Below are 6,802 nucleotides of genomic sequence, written 5' to 3'. Positions count from 1 at the left end.
GATTAGGGCAATTTTCCATCATTACTGTTTCAAACAGGTTTTCTATACCTTGCTCTTCTTCTTCTCCTTCTGGTGTCCCTATTATACGAATTTTATTTGGTTTCATGTTGTCCTGCATTTCCCTTAATCCTTCTTCATTCTTTCTGAGCCTCTTTTCCTTTTCTTGCTCTTTCTGGGTGTTGTTTTATACTTTGTCCTCCAGCTCGCTGATCCGATCCTCTGCTTCATCAAGTCTGCTTTTCATTCCTTCTACTGTGTTCTTCAATTCAGAAATTGCATTCTTCATTTCCTCTTGGCCCTTGTTGATAGTTTCTATTTCCTTTTTCATGTTGATATAGTTTGCAATGAGTTCATTGTAGTTTCCCTGTAGTTTCTGGTAGTTCTCTGTGAGCTCAGTGAGCTCAGTGAGCTTCCTGATAACCATTGCTTTGAACTCAGTATCTGATAGTTGACTTGCCTCTTTTTCAGTTAGCATTCTTTCTGAGGCTTCCTCCTTTCCTTTCATTTGGGGATTGTTTCTTTGTCTTCCCATTGTTTGTGAGACTCCTCTTGTTAGCCTCTGCTTCTTAAATTGATCTATTCTGACTCCCTGGGTTTATGGTATGAGCTTGTATGATAGAATGCCAGTGGGATTCAGTGGTGCTGTCTCCTTAAACTTCTGAGCTCCCTGGTCTTGGGCTGTCGTTTATTTTGGCTGTGTTTGTTTTGGGTTTTGATTGTTGTTGGGTCTTTCTTTGATGGGTCGTTCCCTCAAGGTGGTTAATTGAGGGTCACTCTGTCCCCCACTTCTTGTATTCTGCTGTGCAGATTTGGACAGTTTGTGTTGAAGTTGGTTCTTCTGTTTGTACAAGATTTTGAGGCTTCTCTCTCGCTCTTGTTCAGTTGTTTGTTCTGAGTAATTTCTCCACTATTTAGTTATATTTCCAGATCAGTCCTGGATTGAGGTTAGTGTGGCTTCCTCTCCCTTCTTCACTTTCTTCCATTGTTATCTGTTGGTGGTTCCTTTGTTGGTGGGTTTCCTCATCCAGCAGATGTACTTGGTGTAACGCGGATCCCAACCCACAGGATCTGGTGTTGTGGCTGCAATATAGAAATACACATGCCCTACAGACATCCTGTGGAGAAAAAGGGATGGCATGGCCACTCTCTAAGTGAGAGAGGGTGAGAGGACTAGAGAGAGCCCAAGAGAGCCGACCCCCACCTGGACTGGCTTTTATTGCTTTTCTGGGCACATTACATGTAGGATGATCCTCATTTACCCTGCACAGATTCACCACACGTGATTACCTTTTAAGGACAACAAAGGACAGAATACTGCTAACTACTTAAAAGAGAAGGATGTTACAGCTCAAGGGGGAAACTGCTCACACTCCATACTTGGGTGGTTTAGCAGACTTTAGGAAGATGCAGATACTCAGTAAACATTTGCTGCCTCAGTTCAGGGTGAGGGAGTTTTAGCAAGAGCAAGTCTCACAGCAGTCAAGGTACAATGCAGGCCTTATTTCCCATGCGGGACCTATCCATGGACATGGGTCCTGCCTGACAACCTCACTCCCCACTGGCTTTTCCGAGTGGGGGCTGAGCAATATTTCCCATGCTTGGAACAGTTTCCCACACTGGTGTTCACCGCTCCCACCTTTCAAGTTCTCTGGAGTAGCAAAGTGAAATTTGTCTCACTGTCTCATTTATTAGGATGACCCCTGTTTGGGGCTAACTCTGGTCTTTTCAGAGCTCCAGGTTTTATTGTCTCACCTGTGGGAAAAGGAGAAAGAAAAAAAAGGAAAAGGCAAGGAGGGAAAAAGGAATAGAAAAGGAAAGGAAGGAAGGAAGGAAGAAGGAATAAAAAAAGATCAGAGGAAAGAAAAGGAGAAGGAATTTTAACAAAAATTATAACAAAAAAATAAAAGAAGGCAGGAAGAAGGAATAATAAAGTAATGGAACGAAGAAAGAAGGAATAAAAAAAGAAAGAAGGACAGAAAGGAAAAAGGAATTTGGGGGTGGGGAGTCTTCTGCTGGCTTTAAACTGGTCAGGTCAGTTCTGCTGGTCTTCCTGTCTGTGAAATGGGAGGGGGTGGGTGGAGGGATTGGCTTCATTTTTCTCCCTGCCTGAGCCACACTCTTTGCCGTTGTCCAGCCTCCAGTCCAGTTCCTCAGGGTCCTTCTGCTTCCCCCTAGGCCTTTAGTCCACCATTTGTGCTGTCCTTGAGGTGCACCAATTAGGGGCAACTCACACTCCACCTTCTTGGTCTTTGCTGTCCTAGATGCTAGGGGCTCTCGGTGCTCTTTCAGGGTAGTTCAGCCCCCTACTGAGTCAAGTCTTTCAGGGGACTCCAGCCTCCCCTAGCCCTGCAGCTCCCCTCTGCTGGGCTTTCTGCCTTCCTCCTAGAGAGCGAGTAGGCACTGCAGGGCTGTGTGCGCAGGAGCTAGGTGGGAGATGTTGAGTGCCAGTGCTTCAGGGGTGGTCACCGGTGGGCAGCCAGGCCATTGATCGGGGTATGCACCCACCTGGGGTTTCAGGCGTGGGCACCCAGGCCGCTGATGAGGTGCGCACCAACCGGGCTTCAGGTGTGTGCTGGGGCTGCTTATCCAGTGTTCACAGTCCAGGGGCTGAGGGGTTGGGGGCACAAGAGGCCATGACTGCTGTGGAGAATTCTCTAAACAGCCGCTGAGTGCCTCTATTTTCTCTTTTTCTTTTCGAGAAATTCCTCCTATTCAAGCCCTCCAGTCCAAGCACCTGGCCTCTCACATAGCCCAGCCTGGCTCTCTCCCAAGAATCCTGCAGCAGACCCTGTGCCCCGGCCGGGTCTTCAGCCACCCTGGCCCCCGCACTGGACCCAGGGACCTTATTGTCCTTAAGCACTCTTCTTACTGTCTGATCTTTCAATGTCCTCTACAATCTTTGGTCTCCAATCTTCATATATGCTGGAATACCGTTGGCTGTTCGCTCTGTTCCTCAGATCAGCTAGGCCTTTCACTGGTGCTGAGGGGAACCGGACTCCACTCCCACCTATCTCGCTGCCATCTTCCAATCCCCATAACCAGTGTTTTGAACTCTGCATTTAGTAGATTACTTGTCTCTATTTCGTTTAATTTTTATTTTAAATTTTGTTCTGTTTTTTCATTTGGGACATGTTTCCTTGTCTCCTTATACTGGCTGCCTCCTTACATTTGTTTCTATGTATTAGATAGATCTATTATGTCTCTTGGTCTTGGCAGAGTGGCTTTATGTAATAGGCGTTCTGTGGGGCCCAGTGGTACAGTCTCATTGGTCACTCAAGTCCGGTGCTCCAGTTGTGTCCCCTGTGTGGGTTGTGTGTGCCTCCTGTTGTAGTTGAGCATTGATTGTTGTTGGCACATAAATGGGAGCAATTGATTCAGAGGTTGATTGGTTGTGAGTACTGGTGATAATAACAGTGGAGACGCTATTATGCAGAAATTGACCCTGCAGAGCCAGAATCACTTGAGCATGGCTCTGGTGCCTCCTGAGTTTGCTCTTTGGGTGTAAATGTGATTATGTGGTACTCTGGTGTGGTCTGAAGCTGTTCACTGGGTGTATTAGTTTTGGCTCCTCTTCATGGGGCCGGTGGTACAAGCCAACAACAGCTGCTGCTTGTGCTCTGCCCATGGCCACTTGGTATGAGCTAGACAGTGATCTGCAGATGGTTACCACCTGTGCTGTGTTTGGAGGTGCCTGGGAGAGGCTAGCTGGAAACTGAGGACAGCTGCCACTAGTGCCAGTCTTGGGGCTGCTTAGCAAGAGGTATAACTCATGCTGAGGGCAAAAGCTGATTGTTTGGGGTTTGTGAAATTTTGAGTATCTTTAGGAAAGTCCACAACATAAACAAAGTCAGGCTGTTCGAATGGGAAAGCCACTGGAAATGGCTTCAGTGGTCCCACAAGTTGGGTGGAATGAGGTCTCAGGGAATCAGCAGGGCAGGGAAGACAGTGTTAGCTAGGCTGATGGAGACTCAGATGTGGCACCTGCCTGTGCATGGGACTACCATTTTATATGTGGTCATCATCAACCAAAATGCTGTTATGCTGTGCATGACTGAAGTGAAGTCCCTCCATCTGTCCTTTCTATTATCTGATGAGGACGGAAGTATGGAGGGCTCAGTGTAATCCCTCTCCAGGTCAAATGCTATGAATTAGCTAGATGTTGTGAATACTCCAATTATTCATACAAAAGTGAGGAACCTTAAATTCTGAGTGGAACAATTCTGTCATCCAAGCAAAACCTCAGATTTTCTAAGGACCACTCATGTAGAATATGGCTTAGGTTGGATCCTATCTATTAACTAGAACAAAGGTTGGGTATGAACTAATTTTACTCCATAGCACTTCCATTTTGACAAACCATATATTTTACTTGTTTGTTTATTGTCTTTTTTTCTCACTGGAATGTAAGCACCATGAAGATAAAAGTTGTTTTCTTAAAAAAACATTTTTGTACCCCCCTCCCCCATTGTTCTTTTTTTATTTTTATTTTTTTACTTTTTATTTATTTACTTTTGGATAGGGGAGGGAAAGGGAGGGAGAAGGAGAGGGAGAGAAACATCAATGTGTGGTTGCCTCTCGAGTGCCCCCTACTGGGGACTTGGCCCATAACCCAGGCATGTGCCTTGACTGGGAGTTGAACAGGTGATGCTTTGCTTCACAGGCCAGTGCTCAATCCACTGAGCTACACCAGCCAGGACCCATTGTTCTAACAGCAATTCCTATAGCAGTAACTCTCACATTCATTAGACACTTGTTGAATGAATGAATGATATGCAGTTTCTGGGGAACAAAACAAGCTAGGAAACACTGCCCCTACTTTAGCTAAAATAGCAGTCTCTCAGGACTTATCCTCTAACCTCTTAACTTGCTTTATTTTTTCTTCACAGCACCCAAGACATTTTGAAACATTACATATTATTTGTTTCTTGAGTGTCTTCCCTATTAGAAAGTGAGTCCCATGAGAATAAGAACTTTTTTCTTTTAAACTATATATTAATGATTATACTGTTGTTACAGAACAGATGGGGGGAACAATATACTATTACCAAAAGGACCCCCCTTTCTCTCTGGCCCCCCCTCCACCTACTAGGTTCGCCTTGCCCACAGCCAGAGGAAAGACATCTTTCAATGCCAGAGACTGGTGAAAAGGAAAGGAATTATTTATTTAAAAGTTATACAGACTTAGAGTAATGACTTAATGTCTTCATTATAATACTAAAGTCCTTTAGAATACCCACAGATGCACACAATCCTTCCTTCTCCCTCTGCCCAGTCTGGGGTACCGTATCTCAGGAAAAGAAGTAGAAGTCTGTGATTCAGGCTCCTGGTACCGTCAGCTGTGTCACCACCATAGGGTCCCCACTCTGCCAAAGCTGCGTGGTCCTCTCTCCCTTCTCCACCAAAGCCACGTGGTCCTCTCTCTGGTATGACTGCCTCGCCTGGGTTTAAATCCCAGCGCCAGTCTTCCTCTGCAGCCCCATTTCTGACTCCTCCTACAATCAGTTACACCTGCCAGCATTCCCGTATTCTTCCAGCTTTACTGGGCTGCCACAGTAAGTCTGGGCAGGCGTGGCCCCATTGGATGGAGCCAATATTCTCCAAGCTCTCACGCAGATGCTGTAACCAGGGGGAGTTGCTTCCCAGTTACCTCTTGGATGGAAGTCACTCCCATTTCCCTGGCTCAAAGCATGGCCACAGCTATTTAACATCTATGAAACCAGTTAAATGTTATAGATGTGTTAAATGACTATGCCAGAGGTTGGCTGCATAGCTGTTGCTGTACAAAACAGCTCTCAATAGCCCTGCTCCATATGTCCCTTCCCCCAGCTCAGGCTTGTGGGGGTGAGGACATCCTGTATATATTTTTCTAATATTTCCTGGACACCTTGAGTTCTGGACCCATTACAAATCCCTATTTGGGGCCCTCCTCTTGGCCGCACCCTGTTACACTGTTACAGTCTTTGTTCCCCTGCAACCAGCACTGCCCACTCCCTCAGGCAATCCCACCCCCTCATTTATGTCCATGGGTCACATGTACAAGTTCTTTGGGTACTCCATTTCCTATACTGTACTTTACATCCCCATGGCTATTCTGTGACTACCAATTTGTACTTCTTACTCCCCTCACCTCTTTAACCATTTCCCCAAACACCCCTTCCAACTGGCAACCATCAAAATGCTTTCCATATCCATGATTCTGTCTCTGTTCTTCTTGTTTGCTTAGTTTGTTTATTAGATTCAATTGTTGACAGGTAGGTATTTATTGCTACTTTATTGTACATAGTTTTGATCTTCTTTTCTTAAATACGTCCTTCTAACATTTCATATAATAATGGTTTAGTGATAATGAACTACTTTAGTTTTTTCTTGTCTGGGAAGCTCTTTATCTGCCCTTCAATTCTAAATGATAGATTTAGTGATAATATTCATGGGGGTGGAAATAGAAGTCTGTCCTCCAGTTCCCAGTATCCCATATCCATCCCTCCTGCCATGAAAAAAGTTCAGCCTCATCTTCATCAAGGCCAAAACAAAGGCCTGTGTCCAAAGATTCTATACCATTGCTCTGGCATCAGTAGACTCAGCTCCACCAGGTAGCTTAGAGCTGTTCCCAGCTGCAGTCGGTTGCTGTGCTGCTGTACCCAGGCTCCTGCTCAAAGCCTGTATTTGGAGTCTTGGAAGCTGCTAGGGCCATATGGTTACTAAGGAGAGAGAACATGCTGAGCAAAGGGAGGGGGGCACGTGTTACCCAGTGAGAGAGAGAGGGAGAGAAGGAAAGAGAAGGGAAGAGAAGAAAAGAAGGGGA

The sequence above is a fragment of the Desmodus rotundus genome, chromosome 9 (assembly GCF_022682495.2).
Source record: "Desmodus rotundus isolate HL8 chromosome 9, HLdesRot8A.1, whole genome shotgun sequence".
Lineage (NCBI taxonomy): Eukaryota > Metazoa > Chordata > Mammalia > Chiroptera > Phyllostomidae > Desmodus > Desmodus rotundus.
Note: the sequence above shows the minus strand (reverse complement) of the source record.